We start from the raw sequence: 14,159 nt of genomic DNA, 5'->3' as shown, positions 1-14,159 counted from the left end.
GCCGTTAGAGTCTATGGGTGACTAATACTAATGGAACGGATGATAATGTGCACTGCAGCTGTTCACAAGCCACAATGCGGAGATGGGGGTGATCTAAACAGTTTCTCATGTCCTTACCAAAGATTGGAGTGCCTAGAACATTTGCAACTATACATGCTATTTGTTATAAGAAACACATTATGTAATCAACAGATCTTTTATTAATTAGCGGTTGTGGTACATACAGTACATGGTAATGTTGAAATGGCAAAGAAACGGAGCACGGGTATTGGGAATGCAGAGGTTGGAGTGCCCGAGGGCGGCAAAAGAACGCTCTGCCAAAGGAGAAAAAACAGCAGTAAAATGGAAAGTGATGTTTGGGGGTGATGAGTCCAAGAGCCTCAATATACTCTTAGATATACGTAAACGTTTCTTAGATGCAGCATTACTAGAGCAGCAGTGTAATACTGGAGAGCAGCACAGCGATCACACTCCAGTATTTACGTGCTGCTACAGCATCACTACATACACCGAGAGGTGGTCATGCACAGGTGTATGCCAAAGTCAACCATATTACTGGATCCTGCCTTGATTGGTAGGATATTCACCTGAAATTTTGCAATAAGATGTCCTCAATATAAGGCCAGTTTCAGTTCAGTAGATAATGCAGAAGGTCTGATGGTTACGACTATATTACAGACATCTGAATTGGCCCAACTGATTGTAGTAGAGTACAAGGTAGAGTACAAAGTAGTAGGTGGTAGTTCACGTATGAAAGCCAACACTGCACTGATGACAAACCTCAGACTACGATACAGACCTGTTCACACAGCCATATTTGCTATTTATTTGGAAGGAAACAGGAGCAAGTCAATGCAGTAAATTTGAAGAGTTGGAATTGTAATTACACAAGAGGGGACTAGAATATTGAAAGAAATGTTTATGTGGGTGTTTTATGCAGGACAACGTGCTATGGCAGATTTGTGAAAGCAGAAAAAGCGCATGCTACTGTAGTAGTTTAAAAAAAACTTCACCAATTGGGGCTTGTGGTGCAGTTGGGTACTGCAGGAAAGTGTATAAAAAGCAAAAAAAAACAAACATTTTTTAACCATGTGGCATGAGAAATAGTCTTAATTTATTGAAGAGTAGTCTAAATAAGAATTACTCTTGTACTCCGGGTCTAGACGTGGCACACGTGCGGTACAAATCAGCAGCAATTTATAGTACAAGTGGATGGGGCTTTCAAAACCCCATCTACTTGTACCGGAAAAAAACACACAAAAATCAGAGAATGCTGCAGATTTTTAATTGCGGATTTTGCAGCATATTTGCAGCAGAAATCACCCGCCACATCTCAACTTAGCCTAAGGGAAGTGACCTTAAAATATCTGCAAGATCACTACTTTTTTCTTCAATGACAAACCTCTCCAAAATCAGCTCTCGGGCACCGAATTGTAACACTTTGAATGAGAAATACATACACAAAGAGAAGGAGAATGGTCTGTTTTTCCATGTACAGAGAAGAGAGATTTAAGGGGCAGCTCATTTCTGACATGAAGAGGCAGCTCAGAATGGTCTGTATCTCCTTGTTTCTACAAACCATGATGTGCTGCTACCTCAGCCCAGAGAACACCTTCCCAGCAAGATATGGTCTACTGTCGCATCAACCTGAAGAAAAAAAAAAATACAACATCAATATTAAAAAATGGTTTACGCATAGTATAAATAAAACAGATAGACAAACAGTAAGGCTATGTTCACACGTGGCAGATTTGCTGTGGGTTTTTCATCTGGATTTGGGGAAGGAAAAGCCGCAGTGGAATATAGTAGCAGCAAAGTGGATAAGATGTGAACAAATCTCATCCACAAGCTGTGGTGCAGATTTTTAAATCCACAGTATGTCGATTTCTACTGCGGAAAGTGTACGGAGCTGTTGTGGTGCAGCTCTCATCTTCTACACTATCATGCAATGTGAACCCAGCCCAAGACCAGACATTACTGGATTATCAGGAATTGCTACCATTTTAGCGGTTAAAGTTTGGATTCACATTCTGTAAAGACAAACAGACCAGTGGAGACCACGGGAGCAGCGGGGGATTTACTAGGAGAGTATAACTTGTTCTCTTATTAAAGCCCATACCCTGCCCGCAGCCTGTTTTACATGTCCTGGACAACCCCTTTAAGAAATCTGTATACACACACATTGTATATAACCCCTAACGTAAGTAAACTAAGCTGCATGACAAGTGGACCATTTCAGATATAGTGCTTAAGAGTTTCTAAATCATGATTTGTACTCAGACATAGCAAGTTAGTATACCATCTGTTCAAAGAATTATAATAAAAGCAAAAGATTCTGTGTGTTGTCAAAAAGTTATCCATTATTATACAGGGTGTCTAAAAAATAAGGAAACACCCATATAAAATTAAAACTACTTGGCCAACGATGATCCAATTTTAGACACAAGCTACGGGGGGAGAGAAGGAAACTTGTCAGGCCACTTCGCCAACATGGCAGCCACCTTTAATGCCGCAATCTTGGATTCAACTTCAGTTCTTCAGTCAGGAAGGTTGGTGTGTGTGAAACCTCAGACTGGAAGAGAACGTCACCAGAAAAACAACGGGGTGCTTCATGTTGATGTAACTTTATTCGCCTTCATGTTAAAACAGTCATTTTATGTGAAACCAGAAAGTTGACCATGAGGTCTACAGAATGTGTTCGGTATGCTGTCCACCATTTGAGTGTTACGATTTTCCTTATCTCCGATTCCTGATGAACTTTTACCAGAACATCTGACGGAATGCTAGCACAAGCATCAACATTCTGCATCTTCACAGAGCAAACAAGTGCCTTGACATGACCCCACAGAAAGAAACCCAAAGAGATAAAATCAGGGAAACTTGGTGGCCACTCGATTGAACGTCTACGACAAATCCACTTTTGGGGAAACTGCACATTAAGTTAGGCGTCTGCAACGAGGAAATGTTCCATCCTCAGATAAAGACGTGTTTCCTTCATTTCTCAAACAACCTTGCGTAACGGTCTGATCTTAATGTTCCATTATAAGTAAAAGGTCCCACAATTCGGGTACCCCATACCTTTAGGTGAGGCAACCATTTTAGATGGATCAGTCCAGTAAGGGTGTGTGTTCGACTAATATTGGCGATTCTGTATTGGCCTTATAATTCATGAAGAAATTTACTTTATCACTGAAAAGTACCTGATAGGGTAAACAAGGGTTAATCTTAAATTGATGTGTCCCCCATTCTGCAAATTCAATCCAACGGCCTGGGTCATCCTCAGTCAGGTTTGCAGCATATGAATATTGTAAGGGTGCCATTCTTGGGTAGACAAAATTTGCTGAATTGAGGCACGGCTAACCCCACATTCAAGAGACAGAAGACGAGTGCTACTTTGCAGGCTCTTGCTGAATAAAATAAGAAAAGCGCTTGCTGTTGCTACATCCATAGTGGTTTTTGGTCGCCCAGCTTTCGGTTTATTGGCAACAGAACCGGTTTGACGTTTTGCAAGAAGTGCAGTGTGGTTAATGGGAGGCCTATTTGAAACCTTCTGCAACGACACGTGCGCTTCGTTCACCGGAAAGGAGGACAATCAACACATTCTGCTTGGGATAATGCATAATGCAATCCTTCACATCGCTTGTACAGAAGAATAATCACTATTTTAACAGGAAAATTAATAAAGTGAGCTTAACATGATGCACAACATTGTTTTTCTGGTGAAATTCTCTACCAGTCTGATGTATCACACACCTACCTTCTTATTTGAAAAACTGAAGTTGAATCCAAGATGGCCACCACGTTGGTGACATGGCCTAACAGGTTTCCCCCTTCCCCCACAGCTTGTGTCTAAAATTGAATTACCATCTGCTAAACAGTGTTCATTTTATATGGGCGTTTCCTTAATTTTGAGACACTGTAGAGATTCTACTGTAAATATATAGGCATGACCGAAAGCACTTATTATTCCTTCAAAACTAAGAAAACCAAGTAGATTAGACTTAAAGGGGTTGTCTGGTTTCAGAAAATTAATTATGTTTTGTATAATTCAGTTATACAATTTTCAAATATACTTTCTGTATTAATTTCTCATGGTTTTCAAGATCTTTTCTTGTTGTTATTGAGTAGAAACATTCATTGTTTACTTGCAGTGGATACAATTCTGTCCATGGTCATATGATGGACACAGGTGCACGGCTCGTTACAGTATGTGTATCAGAGCTGTCCTCTAATGATCGCAGCACCTGTGTGTCCATCACATGACCATGGACAGAATTGTATCCACTACATGTAAACAATGAATGTTTCTACAGAATAGGAGGGATTAATACAGAAAGTATTGGGAAATTGTATAACTTAATTATACAAAGAAAATAACATTTGCTGAAACTGGACACCCCCTTTAATTGATTTATCCACTACTATCTAGTAGGGTTGTCACTATACCAGAATTTGGACTTCAATACGGATACTTAGAGTAGTATTGCGATACTCAATACCAAAACGATACTTTGCCAACAATAAAAAAAAGACACAAAGATGTCCTTCCGTTTTCTGATGTGAGGCACACTTATCAAATTTGAACCTCCATGTGCCTCACAATTGTAATTAACCCCCTAATGTACCTCACATTAAACCAATCTCGCCTATTATGACTGAGCGAGGTACTTGATGGGATCACTTACTATAATGATTAAAATGGGCAACATTGGGTTCATCTGTGAGGGGAATGAGGGGTTAATTACTATTAGGCTGTAGTCACATGGCTATGTTTGGTCCGTCATATACGGATCGTATTTTGCCTGTATTTCCCAGACTGAACACAGTCACAGACTGAACACAGGGCTCCTAGCATCAGTTATCGATGATGTTAGGAGTCATTGCCTCCCCGCGGGAAAACTGAAAACCTGATTACAGTACAGGACCGTTTTCCCGCGGGGAGGCAGTGACTCCTAGCATCATCGATAACTGATGCTAAGAGCCCGGCTTCTTAAACTGTTCGGTCCGGGAAATACTAGCAAAATACGATCCGTATATGACGGACCAAACAGCCATGTGAATAAAGCCTAATAGTAATTAATCCCATCATTCCCCTCACAGATGATCCCAATGTTGCCCATTATAATCATTATAGTAAGTGATCCCATCAAGTACCTCGCTCAGTCATAATAGGCGACATTGGTTTAATGTGAGGTACATTAGGGGGTTAATTACAATTGTGAGGCACATGGAGGTTCAAAATTGATAAGTGTGCCTCACATCAGAAAACGGAAGGACATCTTTGTGTTTTTTTTTATTGTTGGCAAAGTATCGTTTTGGTATGTGAGAATGGGGGGTGAGGGGAATGTTGCGAGCGGCACAGGCAGTGGGCTCCTGATGACATGGCAGTGCCTGTGTCGCTTGCGCCGCTAGTGTGGAATCAGGATCGTGCTGCAGTGTAGTGACCGACCAGCCCCAGGCTTAGAAAAGAGCAAAAATTGAACTAAAAGGTACTAGAGTAGGCACTAGTATTTTTTGCCGCCAGCGTTAAGGAACATTGGGGTTAATGTGACCCACATTAACCCCCAATGTTGCAATTATGTGAGGGAAATTATAGTCACTTATTGATGTGAGGCACGTGGTGTTATGAATTCAGTACCTCGATGTGCCTCACGTTAATGGTAATTAACCCCATAATGTACCTCACATTAAACCAATGTTGCCTATTATGGCTGAGCGAGGTACTTGATGGGATCACTTACTATAATGATTAAAATGGGCAACATTGGGTTCATCTGTGAGGGGAATGAGGGGGTTAATTACTATTAGGCTTTAGTCACATGGCTGTGTTTGGTCCGTCATATACGGATCGTATTTTGCCTGTATTTCCCAGACTGAACACAGTCACAGACTGAACACAGGGCTCCTAGCATCAGTTATCGATGATTCTAGGAGTCATTGCCTCCCCGCGGGAAAACTGAAAACCTGATTACAGTACAGGACCGTTTTCCCGCGGGGAGGCAGTGACTCCTAGCATCATCGATAACTGATGCTAAGAGCCCGGCTTCTTAAACTGTTCGGTCCGGGAAATACTAGCAAAATACGATCCGTATATGACGGACCAAACAGCCATGTGAATAAAGCCTAATAGTAATTAATCCCATCATTCCCCTCACAGATGATCCCAATGTTGCCCATTATAATCATTATAGTAAGTGATCCCATCAAGTACCTCGCTCAGTCATAATAGGCAACATTGGTTTAATGTGAGGTACATTATGGGGTTAATTACCATTAACGTGAGGCACATCGAGGTACTGAATTCATAACACCACGTGCCTCACATCAATAAGTGACTATAATTTCCCTCACATAAATGGCAACATTGGGGGTTAATGTGTGTCACATTAACCCCAATGTTCCTTAACGCTGGCGGCAAAAAATACTAGTGCCTACTCTAGTACCTTTAGTTCCATTTTTGCTCCTTTCTAAGCCTGGGGCTGGTCGGTCACTACACTGCAGCACGATCCTGATTCCACACTAGCGGCGCAAGCGACACAGGCACTGCCATGTCATCAGGAGCCCACTGCCTGTGCCGCTCGCAACATTCCCCTCACCCCCCATTCTCACATACTCAGATCATTGGTGGCAGTAGAGAAAGGAGGGAGGGAAGAGCGTTCCTCCCTCCTAATGTGATGCGGCCGGCACTAATGACGAGCGGGCCAGTCACTGAAGGAAGAGAACATCGCGGGTGCTGTACAGTGCGTGCGCGCCATGTTCTCTTCATTCATTTCAATACTAAGCTGTGCGGCCGCACAGCTTAGTATCGAAATACATAAATTGACAGTATCGAACCGTTTATCCCCGCACAGCATCTAAATTTTGATGCATCCCTACTATCTAGCATAAAATCGCTTAAAGCGTACCTAACCTTTCTAGCAACTTTTCAGAATAAGCTGTCATATGTGTATACATGAGGGATAAAACTATTGATGACCATTATATGACTTGTATTCTGAATTTCTTTTAAGATCTGTCCCCTCTGCAGGCTCCATCTATAATTTTCAGTTGCCTTTGAGCTAGCTGCTATTTCTCCAATACACTGCATACAAAGAAGAGGAGACACTAGCACACCAAACAGCAGCAACATGGGAGGACATTATACAGCAGTAATGAGCTGTGTAGCTGAGAATCCAGCACTGGGATGAGAAAGAACACTTAATAGAAGCTGCAACAGCACTTGTCTCTCTCTCTGCTCCCTCCTCCATAGACTTCTATGGGCAGCTGTAATTTAATCTTTCAGTGAGCCGATAGTCTGACCAAAAAAGCAGAGTGAATGAAATGTTAGGAGGGTGGAAGAAAGGAGCCTGATAAACGGAAAGTGCCATTTTTTTTTATATGACAAAGTTTTGTATATTTGCTTGTACTATTGAATACTACAAAGTTTGCTGAAAAGTTAGTGACCATTTAAAAGGTTGGAACTGCAACAATGAAAAATCAGAAACTCCGTAAACCCCAAAGTCTATACTCTTACAAAACTGTGAAGACACAAACACAGGATATTATCTAGGAAGGATACCAAACAAGTCACAATCTAGTTCTTCAATTTTTTTCTAGACTGTTTAAAGCTAACCATTCATTAGTGATTCCAGATGAGTTTTCTGATAGACTTGGTTAATCTGTGAAGGTTGTCATCCTGGACAGACACACTACCAGTTAAAATTATAATATGCCATTTGATGTATGCCTTGATCTGTGGCTTGGGCTTCCATTGATGGGATGCAGATCTGTTTGGAAAGTCATTCATGCTAAGAACTTGACATCGACCGAAAAAAAAAAGCGACATGGCATATGAACTCTTTCACAGCAAATTGTCTTCGGGCAGCGTCTGTCAAGCTCATTCAAGCCTTTTGATGACAAGGACAGTCGGCAGAAAATGGTCTAAACCTGCTTTTTCATCCAACCAAAATCTCGATTGTGGTCAGCTTCATACTTACAAGGATTAAAACAGACAAAGCAGTTTTAGGAGGAGGGGGAAAAAATAAATAAATAAAGTGTATCAGGTTCTGTTTACATTAGCGTCATGGCTTCTGTTCTTCACGGAGATGTGACAGATCCATTTTCAAACGGATCTTGACTACATATTGGATCCAGGTTACTGTGGCATTTTTCATTTAGTATCATTTTGTACATGTTTTTTTCTGGCGTTTTTTTAAAACCCATAGAAAAGCTTTTGGGGAAAACGCCACTCAGAGCATGCTGCGTTTGAAGAGATGCCACAAGCAAAAATGCAGTGTATGTGGTGCATTTCATATTTTGCTTTAGACTTTAACGTAACATCTGGTTGCACCAAAATCGCCATAAGAATGCAGCAAAACGCTTCGTGTTAAACCAGCCTAATGAATTGTTCAGTAGTCTGTATAGAACACCACAAATTGATCAGAATCACATTCACTATTTTTGCATTGACTGTGTGGATGCTGTAATTAAACCAGGGCTGGGTAGATCACTGGCACCAGGTAGACCGTGTGCCTACAAATGTAAGGGGATTAAAGTTATTATTGGGAGACTAAAATAAAATATTGCCTGGAGTCATCCAACAGGTTCCTAAAACTTACATTATTTGTCCAATTAAAGAACATGAATGTCCAAACAGACTGAAACGAAACAGAAGGTCAATTAAATGTCATTTTATGGCCGGCATTGTTAAAAAGGACCTATCCGCTTCTCCTGAAATACTTGCATTCCTCATAAGACAGCATTTCTGGAACATCTTTTCTTAGAACTCTGCATGGCGCCATTCCTCGGTTATTCCTTTTGGTAATGTACAACAACTGGGTGTTATCATACCCCATGCCAAGGGGGCACGTTCCTCCACTCTAATACTGCCTAATCAGTGCTGATAGTATCAGGCTGTATGGATACACCTTGTTGACAAGAGGAATAGTGAATACCAGCTGTCACATTACTCCTATTTCCAGGAGGAATAATAGAGGATCAAATTAGTATAATATCATGAGGAATACATATCAGGGGAGCCTACTTCCCCTCTAATAAGTAAAGGAAAAAAAAGGTTACAATGTAGTCTCCAATACTGCATTTTTATTTAATTATGTCTTTGGGTAGGTAATTACAAAAAAAAACAAAAAACACAAAGTATGACCGAAAACAATTCTGGTTTATCCCTCATTGTGCTAATGACATTTTAAAATGTCCCATTTACTGCAATAGCACATCAGGCCATTACAATAAATTACTGCAGCAGCCAAAAATTGCCAAAAGCAGCGAGTGTGAAAATACACTCGCACCCTCCGACCATAATAGACGCCATAAATAGTGCATGCCTGAATTCAGCCTTTAAAGGGTAACTAAACGTTTGACAAACTTCTGACATGTCCTTCTGTGAGCGCTCAGCCACGTTTCTGTTCGGCTTTTTACGGAAATCAATGTATCAAGAGTACAGGCACAATAGAAAGTCTACGAGCCCGTACTCTGATACATCGGCTTTCCCGAAAAAGCTGAGCAGAAACAAAGCGGCTGAGCGCTCACACAAGGGGATTCTGTGAGCTCACTAGAGCGAGTGTGTCTTCTCCAATTTTGCAGCATAAAGCAATGAGGTTGCTTTACCACATGCCAATGCTGCAATTTTGGGAATTGCTCCCTCTAGTGACCAGCACATGGAAATGTTATAAATTAGAATCTAATTTATAATATTTCCTGACTTGTGAAAAAATTAAAAGAATTAGAACAATGTGTAATCATTTATATACAGTTTAACTAAAAAAAAAAATTCTAGCAACACATTCCCTTTAAGATTTCTGATTAAACACAAAGAGCAGAAATATATATGCATAATAATCAATTATTGACGAACAGTATTTTTAATGTTTATGGTCAGGCTCATTTAAATGGATAACTTTAGGTTTCATATCTACCCTGCTCAATGAGCTTTATCACTTCCATTCGATCTACAAACCTTGAAGGTTAGTTTTTGTTTTTTTGTCTACACACCACATTTGGTCACCCTATATTTATTACTGTACCATTAAGCCTTGGAACTGGGCATTCGTTAGATTTTATCTCCTGTATTTCGGTTTTATGGACTAGGTTATGTAAGAGTCACACAGCATCTCAAACAGTACCGGGTTGAGAAATTCAGGAACAGACTTACTGTAATCAGTACGTCACATTTAGATCAGCTTCAGTTCCAGCTCTGCAACAACATTTGTAAAGTATGGTTAGTCTGGGACTGTAACATTATTCAGCACACGCAATTACATGTTCAACAAAGCTAATAATGAAAAAAACAGATCTAGACAATAAAGGACTTTTTTTATACATATTTAATTAAAAAATATTTTATTACATTAAACATTAACCAATCATACAATTGTCACAAGCAAGGAATTATTTCTACTTCTGGTTAAGCCATACTTCTGTCGTGTAATAAATTTTTGGTTTGGATACAGATTCAGTAATCACTCCATGGGTTAATGTTAAGGGTTACACCCCTATAGCTAGGATTTTGATGCATTTTTGACATTACAAGGTTTTTAGGATTTATAGCCATACACAAACCACTTGTGGACTGTCCTCAGCAGGGGGTACTCGGCGTTTAATAATTGTTTTCACTTTTCTGACATCTTTGTGGCATTACAGATGTATCTACAGTTTTGCATGTATTGCCCATCACTATTTGAGGACACTTCTACTTTCAAAAGAAAAGCAAAACGCACATCTTTAATTAAATGACCTTAAACATGGTTTTATTATATTCTATAACAATTATACAGATGTGTAGCACAGCTAAAACGATTCATAATGGCCACAAGGACTAATTTTTTTCCAGATGCACTGAAGGTGTTTTTTAATCTGCTGAAGGACAGTGCAAGGCTAAGGTAACAAAACAAAATTGATTTCATATGTGCAAAGCAGAGAACCATTAATATCCACGCTGGTACAAGACCTGTCTGGACTGACCCTAAGAGTAAACAGTGAAAGTTGTTTACTACGGTAGAAGCTCTTACGTTTTGGTCTTGGACAGTGCACAAAGAATGCCAAAATATATCCTCTGACGCGATCTTATGTGCCTTACACTATTATACCTCAACACTGCGGCCTATACATTGTATTTTGTACCCATTTACAGCAATTAGACACACAAGTTTGGTATACAGGTTACCTAAAAACATGTAGCCAGGTGCAATGTATTTGAATAATAGATCTATATTACTAATAACTTCTTCCATCAATCATCCAGTCGTTTCTGCCAACAAATATTTTTTTTTTTAAATTGCAATTTTGTAGTCAACAGGCTGGCAGTGAGTGTCAGGGGGAGGGATAATAATTTTTTTTTTAAAACAAATATATATAATTGTATCATTATATGGATATTAGGTAAAAAAAAAAAATCCTTTGTTACTTTACTATCAAAATGGGTTGTCAACTTAAAGAAATATTTTAAAAACATTGCATCCAAAAATCCTGACAGAGGGGCCAGATAAAGTACACGGGTGGATGTAAATACTACAAAAATTTCCATTAACCTCCGTCAGAAGCATTTGCAGGGTCTTCACCACCATCTGTATTTTTTTTTTTTTCCACTGTCCAAAACAAATTAAAAGATCCTGTTCTAACATTATAAATATATAGAATTTAAAAAGGAAAACTTGACTTAAAAAATAAAGGGTTGTAATGAATTATGTTAACATGACTATTTCCAAAAATAAGGTATTAAAAAAGCCTAATAGAGCAGGGAAAAGATCACTGTACACTGGCCAATCCAGATCTAACAAATAAATAAATCATAAACAAATATTGATACATGGGGCGCTTGTTAAATAATAAAGCAACAAGGTTTAGGTGACGGACACAAAAAAGGACTCACGGACCCTTTGTTTGACCCTCCATAGCTGGCAGCGTCCTCCAGACCCCCCCCCCCCCCCCTTCAGAAGGGGGAAAAAAGCCCCCACATAATACTTTCCTAATACAAAGCCTACTTAACCCCCCCTCCCCCCCTATTAGACATGTCCTCTCCGTAATAATCCCCCCCCCCATTTATTGATCCCCCCCACCTCCTCCCTTCTTGCCCCGGCCAGATGACTCTTCTTAACCTCTCTGCAAAACAACAGCCGGAGGACAGAGCTGATCTCTATGTAGGAGTCTCTCAGAAGAGGAAATAAGTTCTATTTAGGAATAATGACGTCAAAACTTCAAAATCACAATTTTTGGGGAAAAGTAAAAAAAATAAAAAGCTAAATAAAAAGGATAAAACAAAAAACATAATAAACTGCAGAAATAAAACCTGAAGCAGAAAGTGCGATGTAGACGCGCCCCCCCCCTCTTTCTGTCCTGTGCCGAGCCCTACACCCCGTGCAGCCAGCTCATAAGCGGGTGTAAGGTGGGGCGCAGGTTACCGCTAGGTGATAATAATGAACGTACTTAAATTAGTCAAAAGTGTGTGGCGGGTGTTATCCCCGGGTAACGGTCGCTCCCTCTAGCCGGGCGGAGCCGGGGGGGGGAGGCCGCCACAACACACCGGACACCACAGGAATTTTTCCTGATTTTTTTCAAGATTTTTCGAAGCGGAGAAAGCGGCTGCCGAGGAAGGGAAACGAGAATAAACGACACAAACCGCTCCGACGAGTTATTCCCTGGGAAAAAAAAATCCCTCCTTACCTCAGTCCAATCGAAAATGGCGCCGAAACCTAAAAAACTTCTTAAATTTCATTGTAGGGTTTTCGCGAGGGATTCTGGGTAGAAAGCGCTGAGGAGGAAAAAATAGAGAAAGAAAGACGAGAGGGAAACAGCGGAGGGCGGTGACAGGGGTGTGGCTACGGGATTGGGTGTGGTTAAAAGAGGGTCGGTCAAGTGGGAGGGGAATGGGAGTGTTGTGCCATAGCGACCTCATCCAGGGGGCGTGGTTGCGCGGAGTAGTAGCCGCTCTGTGGGCGGGAGTGATGACGTAGTTGTGCGGCGTTGGTTTCCTGATGGGCCTGTGTTTGCACACAGCAGTTAATGCAAAGTGGGAGAGACGTCTCTGTCATAGGCGTTGTTTTGCTTATGTTATTACTACAGCAAAGCCATAACAAAGCATTAGGGTTGTGTGATGAAGTGGTTATAAAAAGTCAGAAATAAGAACAAAAGCTGAATACACATCATAAAACCTACATTTAATTAAGAAAAAAGTACAATAAAACCTGTTCAGCTGTCCATATACCCCTACGGAGCAATTATGTGGGGAGGATGCTACTAAACAACACCGAGCAGTACCTGTGGTTATTCGCCGAATCTTTTTTGTTAATTAAAGTGGCAAAAACCTTTTAGAAGTAAGTCGCACGTCTCCATTCAGACGGAGGACACGCGACCACCGTTCTTGTGATCGGCGGGATGTCCTAGCAGTGGGCATAGACATCAGCAAACCCAAACCATAAACCACACCTACCCATGTCCCCCTTCACACCTGTTAGGCTGGGTTCACACACCCTATTTATGGACGTAATTCGGGCGTTTTAACCTCGAATTACGTCCGAAAATACGGCACCAAAGCGTCTGCAAACATCTGCCCATTCATTTGAATGGGCTTTACGATGTTCTGTGCCGACGGTCATTTTTTTTACGCGGCGCTGTCAAAAGAAGGCGCGTAAAAAAGACGCCCGCGTCAAAGTGCATGTCACTTCTTGAGACGTAATTTAAGCCGTTTTCCATTGACACAATGGAAAAACAGCTCCAATTCCGTCCGTAATGGACGCTGCGAAAAACTCCTGCAACAAGCCATTACGTCTGAAATTCAGGAGCTGTTTTCTCCTGAAAACAGCTCCGTAATTTCAGCCGTAATCGACGCTGCCGTGTGAACATACCCTAACTATAATTAGGATGGGCTGGTGGCATGGGCGTAGCTATAGGTAGCAGTCGCACCTGGAGCCTGAGGGGGTCAAAGAGCCCCTCAGCCACGTAAGACACCAGAATTATAAATGATATATGGTAGATTGGGGCCCTGTTATAAATTTTACATTGGGGCCTAGGAGCTTCAAGTTACACCTCTGGCTGGTAGAAATGTTACTACCCACTATGCTGTGGTCATTCTTGAACACTTCCGGCTGTATCCCCTTCCTGGCCCCTCCTGTTCCTCATCTCACATATAAACGCCTTCCCTCCAAAGCCCAGTCATGCAACCTTTT

General features: G+C 41.0%; 1 long non-coding RNA gene across 1 annotated transcript; it reads right to left on the bottom strand.

The window, feature by feature from the left end:
• Positions 1-970: 970 nt before the first annotated feature.
• Positions 971-12,935, bottom strand: LOC142658770 (uncharacterized). Its single transcript, XR_012850178.1, has 3 exons — positions 12,658-12,935; positions 10,151-10,192; positions 971-1,647 (listed from the first exon to the last, which is right to left on the bottom strand). It is a non-coding gene; the product is annotated as an uncharacterized LOC142658770 (long non-coding RNA).
• Positions 12,936-14,159: the final 1,224 nt, after the last annotated feature.

This window comes from Rhinoderma darwinii, chromosome 8 (assembly GCF_050947455.1).
Source record: "Rhinoderma darwinii isolate aRhiDar2 chromosome 8, aRhiDar2.hap1, whole genome shotgun sequence".
NCBI lineage: Eukaryota > Metazoa > Chordata > Amphibia > Anura > Rhinodermatidae > Rhinoderma > Rhinoderma darwinii.
Note: the sequence above shows the minus strand (reverse complement) of the source record. Positions and strands in the feature narration are given on the sequence as shown.